At 37.2% G+C, this 16797-nt stretch overlaps 1 protein-coding gene and 1 pseudogene across 2 annotated transcripts in view; both read left to right on the top strand.

Moving 5' to 3' along the window:
- LOC118895758 (bifunctional heparan sulfate N-deacetylase/N-sulfotransferase 4) overlaps positions 1 to 16797 on the top strand; it is a 235915-nt gene that overhangs the window by 110646 nt on the left and 108472 nt on the right. The gene's annotated exons all lie outside the window — the stretch shown is intronic.
- Positions 10662 to 11658, top strand: LOC118895855 (annotated as a pseudogene).

Here is a 16797-nt window from a genome sequence, read left to right as displayed (position 1 = left end):
TCTCTGAGATTCTATTGAATTTTCTTATTTTTTTCCTCTCTGTTCTTCAGACTGCATAATCTCTATAGATCTATCTTTAAGTTCATGGGATCTTTCTTCTGCCAGCTCTAATGTACTGTTGAACCTCTCTAATAAATTTTTCATTTTAGTAATTGTACTTTTCAATTGCAGGATTTCCACTTGATTCTTTTTTAATAATTTCTGTCTTTTTATTGATATGATCTATTTGATGAGTCACTGTTATATATTCCTTTACATCTGGAAGTATGGTTTGTTTCAGTTCTTAGAATACATTTGAAATCTTTGTCTACTAAGTCTGGCATCTGGGCCCTTTAAAGGCAGTTTGCATTGCTTACTTTATTGTCCTGTCTATAGGTCACCCTTCCAGTTTCTTTGCATGTCTTGTAATTTTCTGCTTAAAACTGGACATTTTAAATAATGTTTGTAGTACTCTTGATATTGATTCCCTCCCCCAGTCTCCAGGGTTTTGTTGTTGTTGTTGTTATTGACTCAGCTGTTTATCTGTTTAGTATATGAGTGGGGAATTGAAGTGGAGACTCTTTCCCCTGCAGTGTGTAGCCTCAACGCTACTCCTCAGAGGCAGCACAGTCACTCTGGCATAACAGTATTTTTAGTAAGGTTGCCTTTGCATCTTTTCCTGATGTCTCTATTAAGCTGTCTGCCTGTGGTAGACAGCTAGCCAGGTATAAAAGTTAGCCAGATATGAACCTACAGTAATTACCAACAATATGCTTTATTGTTTTTGACAATGCCCTAGGATGCAAACTGTGCCATAGTCTGAACCACTAAAATGTGGCCCTTTTCACAGTAGTCTTTGAAGCCAGTACATGAGGCTTTTTATGACTCCAGGAGTAACCTGAGCTGTCTCTTTCCCTGATTCTGTCTAGTAAACTTTTGTTTGGTCTATTATCAGCTTGTTGTTAATCTTAATTAAAATAAAAACAACCTCCTCTTAATTGCTTATTATCAAAATCATCATTTGTTTTCAAGAGTGACCTTAGGTTTGAACTTCTTAACTCTCTGTCCCAAAAAAAGTCAGTTCCCTTCGAGAGAACTTAGGAACTCTCTCTTCTTATGATCTGCCGCCTACCCTGGGCAAAATCTCTGCACCAATGCTCCAGAGCTGAGGGTGGAGATAATGGCCCCCTTCTCACAGAGCAATACCCAGATTTATGATCAGGGTGCTGGGTTGAGATAGTAGCCTCTGGTCCTCTCAGCTTGCCTCTCCTGGCTTAGAACTACCACCCTACAATTCAGCTGGAGCCAGGATAAATCATGGTTCCAGTATTCTTGGTCTGCATCTGGGGTACAGTTTCTGCTCTACGAGTGTGGCTACCTTGAGGAGGAGAGGTACCCCCTGTGTTCTTGGCTGCACCCAGCGTGGGTAGGGATTTTGCCACTTTAAACTGGAGCAAGTGGGGAAAGGGGTGGGCCATGGCTCAAATGCTACACACTTTCACTGTTCTTACCAATCTTAGTAGATTTCTTGAATAAATATTTCTTTGCTGTATCTTCTCGGTTCATTTTCCAGAGATTTTAAATGCTTGGTTTTTTTAAAAAAATAATTTCTACCGGTTATGGTTGTTTTGCTGGAAAAGGGACCACTGAGCTCCTCACAGCACCACTCCAGATGTCTGAATTCTATCATCATTTCTTTTTTTTTTTTTAAGCTGGACATAGACTATTTTAAATGAAGGCTCGTGAATATTTTTTTCATGCAGTGTCTTGCTGATTGTCTCTTAAAAGACTATAGATATTTCAAATGTATGTCCTTATTAGAGTATTTTCATATTACTGTCCTATTGATATAATAAAAGTTAAAAGTCTACTTGCAAAATATGTACCCAAGAAGAGCCATTACCCATCTCTGCATATCTCTAAATGAATCATGTTTTGAATTGGAGAATAAAGGAGGACTTTCCAACTATTTTGATTTAATAAAAAATTACTCAGCTTTAACTATAGTTCTAGACAATTTGTTTAGATAGAAGACATCTTTACTATTATATATTTATCACTTGACTTTGAAAAATGAAAGGGCTTTTATCTATCATCATTTCTTGACTAATTTGTTTCAATAGCCTCTTCACTGGTCTCCAGTTCCATTCTTGGCCCTGTTGAGTCTATTCTTATCAAAGCAACTACAATGATCTTGTTAACATGTAATTCAGATTCTGTCACATTTTGTCTCAAAGCCCTTCAGACTACTTTAAAATAGCCCGCAAGGCCCTAGCATCTGGCCCCTTATATTGTGTATTATATGCTCCCATCTCATTTTTTAATGAATGATACTTGAAAGTCTCCAGTGTGCCTCCCTTCATGCAGTCCTTGATGATGACTGTTGTTTTTCACAGTTATCACACTTGTGTTGTGCTCCTCCTCCCAGTTTGGTGACTCTGGTTTTGACCCCAAGTTTCTCCTACTCTTGCTACAAGTCACTGCTAACCTAATGTCATCCAGGCTCTGGGGTTCTTGAATTTGGAGGAGCATTTCCTTACCTCCCATTCTCTACACCGTATACACACTCTTAAGAACAAATTAGAAGGGCATGGGTTAAAGAATATTTTAGTGACATCATCTTGTGTTCATTCAAAAGTTATCTTTGCCAGTACCAAAAAGAAGTTGAAGAGAGAGAAGAAAGTACTGCCTTTGTCTCTTTTACCTAAAAGTAAATTGACTGTGTTCTAGTCTTATCTTCCATTTTCCCTTTTCCTTGCTCCTTAAGGATGGGACCACTTTTATTTTACTTCGTTTTTCATATACTTCACTCTGTGTAATCCACTATCCTAATTCTCCATACCAAAGTTGCCATCCTACTTTTAGATTTAAGCCCTGTGATAGAAATGCAGCTATAATTGCTGGTAATTTCCCCTGATAAGCTAGAATTTCTAGACTGGGTTTTCAAATTAAAACCCACTATATTTTTGGAAACAATTTTTTTGTATCAGTTTTTAATCCTGAAACAGGCAAAATATATTTTTAAGCTTGAAAAAGCATTAAATAATGAAATCAAATATTAATGGCATTTCCTTGGAAGACAGAGCAGTGAAAATTTGCTAAATGTTTAGTAAATGGAATATTTGTATGATCTTGAATATATTTAATTCTACTTATTGGAAACCTATGATGAGCAAAATGGTGTTCGGAAAGAAGAAAATAATAAAATCACAGTGGGATGATTATAGGATACCAGCCAGCAAACTTGAAGCTCATTTATATGAGCATTTAAATGATTTTGTTACTGAATATAGAACGTTTATTTATAGATGGCATTTTCCAACAGTTTAAAAGTATTTCCATATATCCATGTGGTCAGTAGAGATATCCCTTCATCATTATGTCTGTTAATTTTTTCTTTTTATATTATATATGCATATATTTCTCATCTCTTGTTCGAAACTATTGTTCACAGACACAGTTCATCCATTACCATATTCCTTTTCTGTGACAATATTGAAATATCACAGTCCTTTGGACCTTCCTGTTAATATTCTTGTGTTTTATTTACAATAAAAGTGAATAAAACTTTGTGTGAAAAAATTGCACACCTATAGATTCAACCTTTAATATATGCTATATCAAGATGAAATATTGTGTTACAATAAGTGAGCTATTCATTCGTCACTGAAAATCTTCAGCATTTGAGTGCTTTATTGTTTTAAGCATTTCAGAGAGTAACCTTTTAAAATACATAACTTACCACTTTTAAAATGGTAAATGTGTACTAAGCATCATGACACATTTTTCACGACAGCTAAAGGTTTTCATGTTAATACAGATGATTTTACTGTACTCTCTTCCTGCTGTGCTCTCAGAGTCAGCTGTGATTATGTGGATTATTTGCTCCTAAACTATGTTCATAGAATTTTTGAATTCTTGTGTCTACTTTTTCTAGTTTTCCAGTCTATTGTTTGTAATGTTGGTAGCTTTCTCTTCTAGCCATTGTCATGTTATCTGGGCCTAGTAGCCAGATTCCCATTTCAGTAACATGAAGTGGTCAAACTAGATGACCACTGAAGCCCCTGATATCTGTAAAATTATGTGAATCTGAATTGCCCTGAGCTTGGAAATCAGGTAGAGTAGGCTTCTTAGGTTTGTTGCTAAAGTGATAATGAAAGCTCTCAATTTCACAAATGAAAAAACTGAGCTCATAAGTGACTTGTACTTGGTCACACAGAGAACTCACACTCTGCCTCGTGGTTCCTAATTCAGTGCTCTCAATTGCACCACACAACACCCCAAGCAAGAGCTGATGATCTGTGGGAGAACCAGACAGTATCTTCCCAAGGTAAAATGAACCAACTTATGTGCCCGGTTATTCTAATGGCCTTTTGTTAACCATAGTCCAGGTAATTAAGGTAATATATGTGACTTCTGCAAAGTTGAATAATAGTTGAAGACCCAGACCTTTCTTCTGTATTGAGAGAAGTAGATGTTATTGTATAAAATTTCAAAGATTAATATGGAAAATTTCGTGTATTAATGGCATAATTATCAACGTATTGTGTAACAAGTGAAAATATTTTGATTTCCCTTTCAGCTACCCATTGACAGCAGATAGGTATAGGTTTTTGGCCTTTTTACAGGTAGGATGATATTGTTTAATAAAGATCTTAGCTAGTTTATTCAAGCAGTCACTAAAGTTCTCAATTTCTGTTTTTCACCAAACCTAGGACATGAAGAATAGGATAAACTTTTTGCCTGGAAATTAGGATTGGTTTTTCGTTAGCTATTAATATTCATACTGCTTAGTAATGGATTTAGAGAAAAAAAATGGCTTTTCTTGTCATGTGCTGTATCATGGTCAGTCCTTGATTTGCCAGTCTGGTATTGATGGGTAGATAAAAGAATTTCCCTTAGAGGGACAATTTCTACAATACATATTTATCTATTTGATTTTTTTAGCAGAGGGCACCATCAGACACCCTCATCCCCCAAATCCCTATTTTAGCTGCAGCATCTTTTTTCTGTTTAGTAGCTATTTTTTTCCTGAACATGTTTAATCTCAAAGGAATAAATGCCACCTACAAAATGCACTTTAATATTGGGCAGCAATAATTGAAGGAAATGAACTATTTATATTACTCAGATGCATTGATATGAATCTACCAAGGTTTGCACCTGTCTGTTCTGGATACCTTGTTATCATTATTTTTAGTAAGTATAAAGTCTTGAAAGTCATTCTTTCTGCTTTATGGTTTTTATGCATTTAAATAATATTTTAAGATTAACTAGAGGAGCTTCAATTCTTTTCAAGTGCTGATACATATAACAATTGCAACAAAGATTTCCCCCTAGGAGGTAAGCTGATAACTGCTTAAAGTAGTTGTTAATATTTAATTTACTTGCTTTAAGGTAAATAAATATTTCCTCTAAATATTGTTATATTTATATAATACAGAGCAATAAACTGTGCACAAAATACAAAAGAAAAATTCATGTTCCTCTGCAGAAAACAAAACCTTAACTATGTTTATACATAAAAACCTTTTATGACGTGAGTTTACCCTGTGTGTGACACAGCCTAATTGCCCTGAGTATTAAGTTCATGTGTTTAACTTCAGATGTATCTTGGTTCAAATTGCTTCTTTGCCAATTACTAGATGGGTGCCCTTAGCAAATGACTCAAAATTCCAGTGCTTTAATTATCAATGTGTAAACTGGAGATGATAGTTGTTTCTACCACATAGGTTTTTACGAGGTTTAGGTGATGTGTGTACATGTTCATATGTGTATAACGCTTAGCTAAGCACTTGGCACGTAAGTCTTTCAAAAAGTGTTTGTCGTCATCATCATCATCATGGCTACCATCATTTTTACCGTATTTCTTCAGGAAGCATGTGATCATTCCTTTTGAAATAAGAGGTTGATGATGATTGTAAAACCACCAGTGACTTTTTCAAGGTAATGTAATATGCAAATTGGGAACAGATACAAGATAGGCTAATTTGCTTTGCAGTCCTCCATCTATCCATCATTCAGTACTGAATGTGGTCACTAATTTTTAGTGATTCAAAGAGACCAATATCTTACCAAACATTCCAGGAAAAAGGAACATTGATGATAAAAGTTGTGTTTTTAAAGAAAATAAGCGAAATATTAAAAAAAAGTTGATCCATGTATATGTGAACTCTTGAATCTTTGAAGTTATTGCTTTCCAATTATGTCCAAAAATTTTCAGATACTTCCTCCAGTGTGAAAAAGTAACTCCCGTCTTTCGTTTGTTCATTTCTTTCTTCTTTCTTCCCTTTCTTTCTCCCTCTTTTCCTTCCTTCCTCTCCTCAGCAGGTAATTAATGAATGTGTATTATCTACTAAGCACTTTACTTGACACCAAGGATGCAGAAATGAATGAGATGCTGCTTATTCTTGGGATTTAACTTCAGTTTAACAACACAGCATCTTGGGTTTTGGAGAGACAGGTACAGAGTCCAGCACAGCCACAAAGGAGACGCGGATTAGTTATAAGAGGAAGAAAAATAATAAACAGGACAGACAATTGAGATAACAACACTTGTGAAAAATGAGTCGGTGTGCTTGAGGCAGAAGGTAGGAGCAGGGCATCCAAGCAGAGGGAGCAGTATGAGAAAGGGCACAAGATAGTGCCCAAAACGACGTGTTCCACTCTTCCGACAAAATATATATCAATATATATTGCTTCAGCAACAACCTATCTGTGGGTCAGGAAACCACTGCCTGTGGAATTTAGCTGCAGCCTGTTTTGGTATGGCTGGTCTGCTAAGAGTGGGTTTTACATTTGTAAACGGTTGTAAAAAATCAAGTAAACAAAGAAAAACATGTGACAGAGACATTATGTTGCTGGCGAAGCCTAAAATATTTCCTACATAGCCCTTTAGAGAAAAAGTCTTCCAAACTTTGACCTACACACTTTGACCTATAAAGATGCAGAGGAAGGTATGTCAAATTGGAATCATAATAATGGACAGTATTTCCTGAATCCCTAATTAATGTACATCTATCCATAATGATTATTGGTAACTTGCTGTGTCCTTAGAAATATGAAATTTGTGGAACATAAAATACATTTCTGATAATTCTTGCCCTTATGAATCTCCAAAAGGAGCATAAAATATTGAAGAAAAGAAGAAGAAATCGATTTGGTATCAGAAGAGGCTTTGAGTTGGGAATTAAGAGAAAATGAGCCCGTGTAGTTCATGTGGAGCCAGAATATGCAGGAACTTTTCCCCTAGGTTTTAGGGCCTCAGGGACCCTAAATCCAACTGTTCCGATCACTTTTGCTTAGAACTCTACCTTCTGAAATTCCAGGTCTCCAGGTTCTCATATCACCTCCCCTAAGTAATGTATTCTCATCTACTGCTCTCCTGTTTACCTCCTAGATCAGGACTCTTATGTGCCTTTTATACATAAGATTAGGAAGTGGGCCGCTTAGCAACAAGGCATGAGAATTCTTATTTCTACATTCTGTAGGGTACAGATTAATACTTGGTCATCACTTCTAAATGCATACTCAGTACCCATTTTTCACACTCTTCCTAGTGATTAAAGCCAAAGTTTGCTTGTGGAGCCAAAATGTCTAGCTAGAGGATGGATTTTTCAGCTTTTATTTCAGGTAGAGAGCATTTAACATAGTTCTGGCCAATTAGATATAAAAGTAAGTCATGGTATGGAAATTCCAGGAAATCTCCAGGAAAGCAGGTTAGAGATGGCTGATGTTTGCCCTTCTGCACTTTGCCTTTGTTCCTTTCTCTTGCCTAGTATGTGGTCCTATTGGCTGGAACTAAGACATTCATCTAAAACATGAAGGAAAGGCCAAGAGAATCAGAGACCTCACTTCTGGCATTCTTGAACTTCTGAACCAACCACTCATCTCTGGATTTCCAATTACTCAAGAAAAATAAGCACTTTCTTTTTCTCAATCCACTGTTTCTTGTTTTTCTGATGCAAAGTTTGACCATTTCCTATCCAGTGCTTTTCCATTGCATTTTTTCTCTTAAGCTGTTTTGAGATTTGCCTACATCCAAACTGCCCCATTGTCTAAAATTTGTAGACCCTTCGAAGGAATATTTATATAGAATACCCTAAACATGGCCTAACACTTTTTAAGAAGTGTTGATAGTGAAAATTTTATGCCTAATTATCAATCATTTATTAGATAGCAGTTTTGTGAGTGAATTCTTAGAATGCTTAATAATAGCATAATTAACTTTCACTGACAGATTTTCATTTTATTGCTTCAATGACCAAGCTTGTTTTTAATTAATAAATGATTGTGAGCTAATCAAAAGCCAAGGTTTGCAAGATTTTTTAAAAAATTTAACTCCTGCTCTATTGAGTATACCCTATTCAAATTGGATAATCCATCAAAAGCAGTAGTTATCACATGTTTTTCATTTTCTTTTCTTTCTTTCTCTTTGTTTTTCAATTTGAAAAATTCAGCTAGATAGTTTCTTTTATGCTTTATCTGTAGGGGCTGAACATTTTCATCATTCTGCAATTACCTCTTCAGAGTCAACACTTCAGTTCCCTGCAGTCACTTCTGCAGTAACCTGAGCAATATGAGAATATGAGAAATTGTGTTCAAACCTGTGGACAGTGGAGAGTGTTAAAGCTGGTTAATAATATAGGAGAACTGAAGGGCTTGAACTGGAGTTGTTTTGAGATGAAAACTGTATTGAAACTTTGATTTCCAAATATGATGCCACTTTAACATGAAGATAACAACATGGAAATATAATATTTGGTATGACATGTCTACAGAAAAATATAGTAATTTAACCATCTTTATAGGCAGTTACTTAAGTCATCATAATTTATTTAAGTTTTTTTATTATATACGTACCATTTATTAACATAAGCTTACTTTTTGTCTGATGAAATTTATTTCACATGGTAGTAAAGTTTCCACAAAATTGGAAACAATCACAGATGGGAATTATTTTAACTCTTAGAGAAGGCACAGGATGCCACAGAGGACAACATGTAATAACACTTTGTATTTTGGAGGTGGGGGAGAAAATTTACAACCAGAGGGATGTCTCATTCCTACACCAAATGTTTAAAGCATTTTTCCATAAATGCATTAAGCTGGCATTAAGGGGAAAAATGACTCCTAAGGGAAATCTCAGCTTGACTCAAAAATAATATTAGAAATATATTCCATTGCTCAGAGTAATAGTTTATGCAAATCTATTTCTGCAAAGTGATGCGTTTAAATTAATGATTCTAAACCATCAGCTATATAATTGTGGAAGCATCCAAAAAGTTAGGAAATGTGAGCAAAATTTAAAAATGAAGGACATTCCAGCCAGTTTCAAAAAGGACAAGTTACCCTCCTCAACTTGTCTACCACACACACACACACACACACACACACCCCTAGCCATTTCACCTAAACCAGTGCTTTTTTTCATGAACATAGGCAATCAGGTAGAAGATTTTTTAAAATTATTTTATACTTGCTGTGTATAGATATTTGAGGTACTAAGAATGGAAATATATGGGAAGGTAAATTAGTTACATTATTTACTTGAGATAAAATTACAAATGAACGTATTGTGAAAATGCTGTGATTTGTATTAAGCAAAATTATTTTGAGTACCTTCTTTTTGCACGTTTCTGCTTATAGTAACTATAGAAATGATATCATAATGGAATGGATCATACTCTTCTTGTTTCCATCTCTTAACACATTTACGAAGAATCTTGAATGTTATTCCTTCCAGGTTAAAGGCATTGTTAGAAGCTCTAAATATTTACTATCTGGTGTCATTTCTCTTGTCACTAACTTACATCTAGAACTAGATCTTTCCATGCAGCAGAGGCAACAATGAAGAGAAAGGTACTAAAATGCAGATCTAGTATTTCCTGAGATAGCCTGATATCACATCTTTGCTGCCCCTAACTCTTCACAGGTCTTTGCTTTCCTCTTTATTAAGCTTTTCTCAAGAACCCATCATTATAAGCATTCCCTTGAATCCTCCCTGAACTCCTTTACATTTCTTGGTTCATCAAACTCCCTTGCAAAGTCTCAACTCCTTTTAAATCCAAATCTCTACCTAGTCCACGCCTGTACCCCTGAAAATTAATGTGGCTAGGATCAACACTTAACTGTTCTCACTTTAAAACCATGACCACAGACCTCAAGTGGAGCTCAATACTGCCCAGAAGTTACACAGCAAGTCCTTATTTTGTTCACAATCTTACTCTCCTGGATCAGTGTTTCATACCTTCTCTTTCTGCAAACTACTACACGTCTTGCCCCATCTTCATTCTCAACTGATGAGTTTCTTATTTCACTGAAAAAAAAAAAAAAAAAAAAAAAAGTCAAGCAATTGAAAGAGAACTTCCACATGGCCCCATTACTACAACTACTACTTCAACGTGGTGATAACAAAATGTAAATATAATAATAGGTTTGATTTTAATTTGAAACGTGAGCATGTCTATACAGAAAAAAAACCATAAAAATTATAATAATCTTCATAGCTAGTTACTCAAGTGGTCCTAATTATTTAGTACGATCTTTCTGAATATGTAGGTACCCCTTATTACCATAAACTGTGTTAACAGTGACCTAAATATATGTCGTGGCTTGGCATGCTGTGAGGGCAGCACACAATCCTGGTTTCTGTCTTGAAACAACTAATAAAAGAGCTAGAAATGCAAAGACCAAATTCTGTCCTTTTGCACTCAGTCACATCCCTTCCCAACTGTTCGAGAATATCATTCCAGGCCCCGCCCAGAAGGCCCGGCAGGGACCTGGCCCTGCGCATCCAGAGCTTGGGCGGCGCGCAGCACCAGCGCCTGCGCCGCGACCCGCGTCTTTGCGCAGGGCCAGGTACGCACGTGCAGATCCTGGGCGAGCTGGCGATGGAGAGCTGCGAGACCCCACCCTGCAAGCGCTGGCGGCCGCCGCCGCCTCCAGAAGGGGCCAGGTCCTGGAGGTGGGCTTCGGCGCGACCATGGCAGCTACGAAGGTGCAGGAGGCCCCCATCGACGAGCACTGGATCGTTGAATGCAACGACGGAGTCTTCCAGCGGCTCCGGGACTCGGCCCAGCGGCCTCCCCGCATGGTGGTTCCCTCGAAAGGCCTGTGGGAGAAGGTGGCGCCCACCCTGCCAGACAGTCATTTGATGGGATCCTGTACGACACGTACCCGCTGTCTGAGGGGACCTGGCACACACACCAGTTCAGCCTCATTAGGGACCATGCCCTTCCGCCTGCTGAAGCCAGGGAGCGTCCTCACCTCCTGCAACCTCACCTCCTGGGGGAGCGGATGAAGTCCAAGTACTACTCAGACGTCACCACCGTGTTCCAAGAGACGCAGGTGTCCGCCCTGCTGAAGGCGGGCTTCAGGCAGGAGAACATCCTCACACAGGTCACGGCCGACTACCGCTCTCACCCCTTCCGGTGGATGACCACGCCGGGTCACCAAGCACTGAGGCCACTGGGCCCACCCGCTCAGCGCCCACAAAGCCCTGGGGACTCCGGGCTTCAGGTACTCGCAACTCCCACGACCCTACTCAGCAGCTTAGTGGCCGGGAGTGCAGGCTCTGGCCTCTCAGCCCGAGCCCAGACCCACGCCAGCTGCGTGACATCAGCAAGCTTCCCTAGCCTCTGCAACGGGATTACCACTACCTTCCTCCTAGGGTCTTGAGGATGAAATAAACACTAACGCTGGGGTTGGCCAATCAGAAAATTTTAAATATATATATATAATTTATATATATAATAAAATTATATATATAAATTATATATAATAGAATTATATATATAAATTATATATATAAAATTATATTTATAAAAAACTGTAATTCCAGCAGTTCTCCCCTGTCTTCTAAATCATGACCGTTTCTATAAACATACAGCTATTTCTCCCATCTTTAGACAGTCCTGTGCTTATGTTGTTTCTCCAACTACAGCACCATTTCTTGACTCTTCATTTTAGCAAAACTTCTTAAAATCGTTGTTATACTCACTTTCACCATTTCACCTCTCTCTAGTCTCTCTTAAATCCACTCTGATTTTCTTGCCCTTCACCACTCCACCAGATCTTCTCTTTTCCAGTTCATTAAAGGACATCCAGTGTTAAACCCAATGGGCAATTCTTAGTTCTCATTGGAAATTCCTGGTATTCCTCCCGTCTCACTTGCAGTACTCTTTCTGAGTGTATTTTCTGGATTTCTTCTCTTCTCTCTGCCTTCTTGATGTTAATCTGTCCCAAAGACTTAGCCTTCCTCTTCTGTCTGTTTACACATTCATTCTGTTGGTGATCGTAATGAGTTTTATGACTTTAAATAAAATTGGTATGTTGAGCTCTCCAGCTGAACTTCAGCTCTCCAGCTGAACTTGCTCCTCTAAATGCTAAACTTATTTATTTGACTTCCCAATTGAATGGGAAGACATGAGACATCCAATTGAATGTCTAATCTCAAACATATGTCCTTTCTCCCCCAAACCTGATTAATTTTTAAACTTTCCAGACTCACTTGATGGAAATTCTATCCTTCTAGTTGAGCACCTTCTCTCATGTTGCATATTCAATCTATCATCAAATTTTGTGGCTCCACCTTCACAATATATCCAGAATAAAATCACTTCTCACCAGTTACATTGTCCCCACCCTGGTCCAAGCTATCATTATCTCTCACTTAGATTGTTACCAAAACCTACTAACTGGCTCCTACTTTCCTCCTTACTTCCTTTCAGTCAGCTCTCAACATAGCAGCCAGAAGAATTTTTTTTTTTTTTAATGATGGTCTAGATCATCTATCTGCTCAAAACTTTCCAGTAGCTCCTCCTCTCATTCAAGGTAAATACCAACATCTTTATTGTGGCACATTAAGGACTTAAATGCTCTGCACCCATTCCTTCTTGTCAGTGATACTGCATCATACAACCTCTGTAAAAGTATAGTCGATGTGAATGGTGCCCCCTGGAGTTGTTCAGTAAATAACTGACAAGGCTACTTGCAGCAGTGCCACCTCTTGACATCATCTCTTGCTACTCTCCCCCTTTGCTAACGCTGCTCCAAAAGCAATTGAATTCTTATTCTTCCTCAAAAATACCTGAGGTTCTTTCAACTCACAACAATGTATGTACTGTCCTTCTGCCTGGAATGATCTTCTCCAAGTTATCTGTATGGCTTAATCTCTTACAACTTTAGACCTTGATTCAAAATATTACCTTCTCCATGAATAATCTATTTAATATTGCAACCCATACCCCTTCATTCCTCTCCTTTTCTCTGCTTTATTTTTCCCAATAGCTCTTAGCCCTTCTAATATAATATACAATTTACCTACTTGTTTTGTGTAATCTTGGTCTCCGCCCACTAAAATATAAGCTTCCCTATGGCAGGGATTTCTGTCTGTTTGTTCACTGCTGTCTCCTCTGCAACAAATGGATCCTAGTACATTATAATACATAATAAATATATATTGAATGATTGTCAATGAAGTGGGACTTCTGAATACCAAAAGTTAGCAATGAAAATGCTTAATCAACCACATTTTATACAGTGTGAATGAAGACTTGCTTAGTCTTTGTGTTAGTGCTCTTCAAGCAGCTAAGTAGACCTTCAGCAGGGTCAAGAATATTAAAGGGATGTGTCTCAGTTGCCCAAAATAGCTCTACTTAGAATTGGAAAGTTCACACTATAGAAGCAATACTATTGCTGTGCTCTTTCTTTTTCAAAAGAAAAATCCATTTGTAACACAGAGCTCTCTAGAGATTTGTCACCATTTACTAGGCTTCAGTCCAAAAAGTGTAAGGACTGACCCAGCCAGTTTCCAGGGTCACACAGTCATTGCTTTTATCACTTATGAAAACAGAAGACAATTTCAGTTCCCAAAACACTGTGCAAAATCAATGATCCTAGGATCATTCTCAAGGTTGACAAGTGATTCCACATTGTCCTTACTAAAAGGAAAATTAGATAATGAGATCTGTTTTCTTTAGCACCAGTGTCACTCCCTAGAAGTTGTATATTTAGGAAGACAAATCAATACTTTAAGTTCAAAAAGTTACTGTTCAATGAACTAGCTCTTTACTACAAGTACATTCATTTATGCAATCATCATTTTATTTATTTTTCTTTTCTATTCATTTATTAAATATCTATGATGAATTTAATAAAAAATTTTATTTGCTATTTCCTTTAAAAAATATTTATTCAACACCAACAATGTGCCAGGCATGGTGCTAACACTGGGAATATTAAACCATCCTAAATGTATTAGGTCTGGTTTCACAAGCCATATCTCCTGGAGTGTAAACAGACGGTCATAATAATAGGGAAAAATGCCATTTGTCTGGCTCTTTCTCCTCTCTGTATCAGGACCTCCAACCATTATTCAGGTTGCTGTCCAGCTATTTGTGGTAGATGTAGGAAATACCTCTTATATGTCCGTGAGTCCAATCTTCCCAACTCCTAGTTTTCTCCTTTTCTTCTCTGGTTCTCTATGGTGTGCCAGGTCTTCTAAAGAGTATCTACCAATGACTGACCACAGATAGTTCTTTCTACCTCTGCATATGATGCCTGCAGTTCTTTTTGCCTGTATATTAGGACGTGGTTATCCTATAAAGGGGTATTGCTTTACGTGCTGACACAAAGGTGCTTGCAAGTCATCAGAATTAATCCATTAGAGCAATGTTCTTTCAATGCAATCCATTCCCCTTCTTTTGTTATAACATGGTTTCACCATGGGGTTGACCTGTGACATTTATTATTTAAACAGACTAGTCTCCTAGTTATTTTCTCTATACACTAGTCATTGACTGATCAACCTAGGATTTAACAGTCATATGTATAACATGATAGTATCTAGCTAGACAAATAGGTGTTTCGCATGTATCAATGAGTTTTCTTGGAGAAATACTGGGCAGTGCTTTAGCAAACTCTTCTTCTGTTTTCCTAGTTTCAGACCACTGACATCTCACCTGAACCTCTTAAACCTTTTATACTTATTAGAAAGGGGAAAGACCACTTGTATCAGTCCGATTTCCATGATAGACGCAGAAGCCATTTGGAACTTTTTTAAAGGGAGTTTTTATTCAGCGATTTAAGTGCTTCCAAAAACTTTGGAAGGGCTGATGGAACAGATTCTAGGCTCTACTCTTCTGGGACTTTGCAGAGCCAGACAGAACTGGTTGCCTAGCGGGGCCACCGCTTTTAAAGCTGCCACTGGAGCTCTGACAGAAACAATAAGTTTTCACCGCTGCCCTGCAAATGGGCACCAAATACTGCTTCAGAAAAGATCTTACGTACCAGCAGCAGGAGCCAGGAGCTGCCAGACTTTAGCATCTGCCCACCTACTTCCTTCTGACGTCTATCCTAAGTACTTGTAATTGGCTGAAACTTGTTTGCATCAAAAATGATAGCGGCAGAGTTTGGGAAATGTATAATTTTGCCTTATAACCCCCCCAAGTAAAAATAGAGTGGTAGGAGTTCCAATTCAGAAATATATATTAAAATCAATTCCCTTTTGTCAGTAAAGTGCTTCTAGTCATTAACTTGGAGTGGGAAGAGAGGGTGACAGTAGTAGCAACCTAGTAGAAAAGCAAAAGCAATGAATTTAGAGGACTTGGGTATAATTCTAGCTCTGACGTGTGAACATGAGTAAGTCATTTGCTTTCTCTGAGCCTCTGTTTCCACATTTGATAATCCAGGCCACCTCACAGGGTAATTATGAGGATAATGTTAGACATGAATGTAAAAACACTTCATAACTATCAGGCTCTAAGCAACAGCAAGCAGATAGGATCAGTAGGAATGATTAAAGAAAAATTAAATGAGATCTTGTCCATTACTGTTAGATGTCTGGTGCTAAATATATTTTATTCTAGTTTTTGAAAAATGATGACCCTATTTTTATATAGTCTGTAAGTTACCACATTGTCTCATTTTCCAGTCAACTGGGAATTTCATGTAAATAAGAATGATCAAGTTAAGCTTCCCATAAATATCTGTGGTGCCATCTCATATTATGATATCATAGAACTCCTAGATCTTTTCAAAGACATTGTTTTAATAAATAATAAAAACCATGTTTGAATTAGTTTACTCTGTCATTTACATGTCTAATTTTGTAGTCTCAAATGCTTCCTATATTCACATTAGAAAGTCTTTCAAATTTTGTAATTTTTGTGATCTTGTGTAAATATATGTTTAGCTCACTTTTTAGTTTACCAAGTCACTGTGAAGGGTGTTTTAAGCTCTGGACAGTAAAGAATGAAGGTTTCTATAGCAAGCCCCTTGATAACAGAAAAAGAGTTTGACTAGGGAATTACTTTTCATTTTGTGTTATCATTTAGATTGAAAAAATATAAACTCATAATTATCTAGTGTGATTTACTATTTTGATTGAGCTCCAGTTGTCAGTGTGATAAGATGACCTTATAAGCAGTAGAACATTAAGCCCCCAGAAATCAATAAATATAATAAAATCCTTTTACTTCCTTCCTACTCACCAAATCAATTGCTTTTTACCTTCTGGTTTTTTCATGAAAGTTCTACAGTTCATTTTACTACTTGTCAAAAGTCTTTTTTTTCTGAAGAGATACAGTTGTTTAATGTTTCAATTCTCTCATTGTTTTATTTTTTATCTCTTTGCTTCTAGAAGATTCACACACTTATCTAGTGTTCTGGGCCCAAAATTTGAAATAAAATATTAAACAGTGATAAAAAATGGACACTAACAAAATGATTGGTGAAGACTATTAAGATTCATACACCGATGATTTTGTTATTCTTCTAGTCATGGGACAAGACAGTTATGAAACCTTGGTATGAATC

Source organism: Balaenoptera musculus, chromosome 5 (assembly GCF_009873245.2).
Source record: "Balaenoptera musculus isolate JJ_BM4_2016_0621 chromosome 5, mBalMus1.pri.v3, whole genome shotgun sequence".
Taxonomy (NCBI): Eukaryota; Metazoa; Chordata; class Mammalia; order Artiodactyla; family Balaenopteridae; genus Balaenoptera; species Balaenoptera musculus.
Note: the sequence above shows the minus strand (reverse complement) of the source record. Positions and strands in the feature narration are given on the sequence as shown.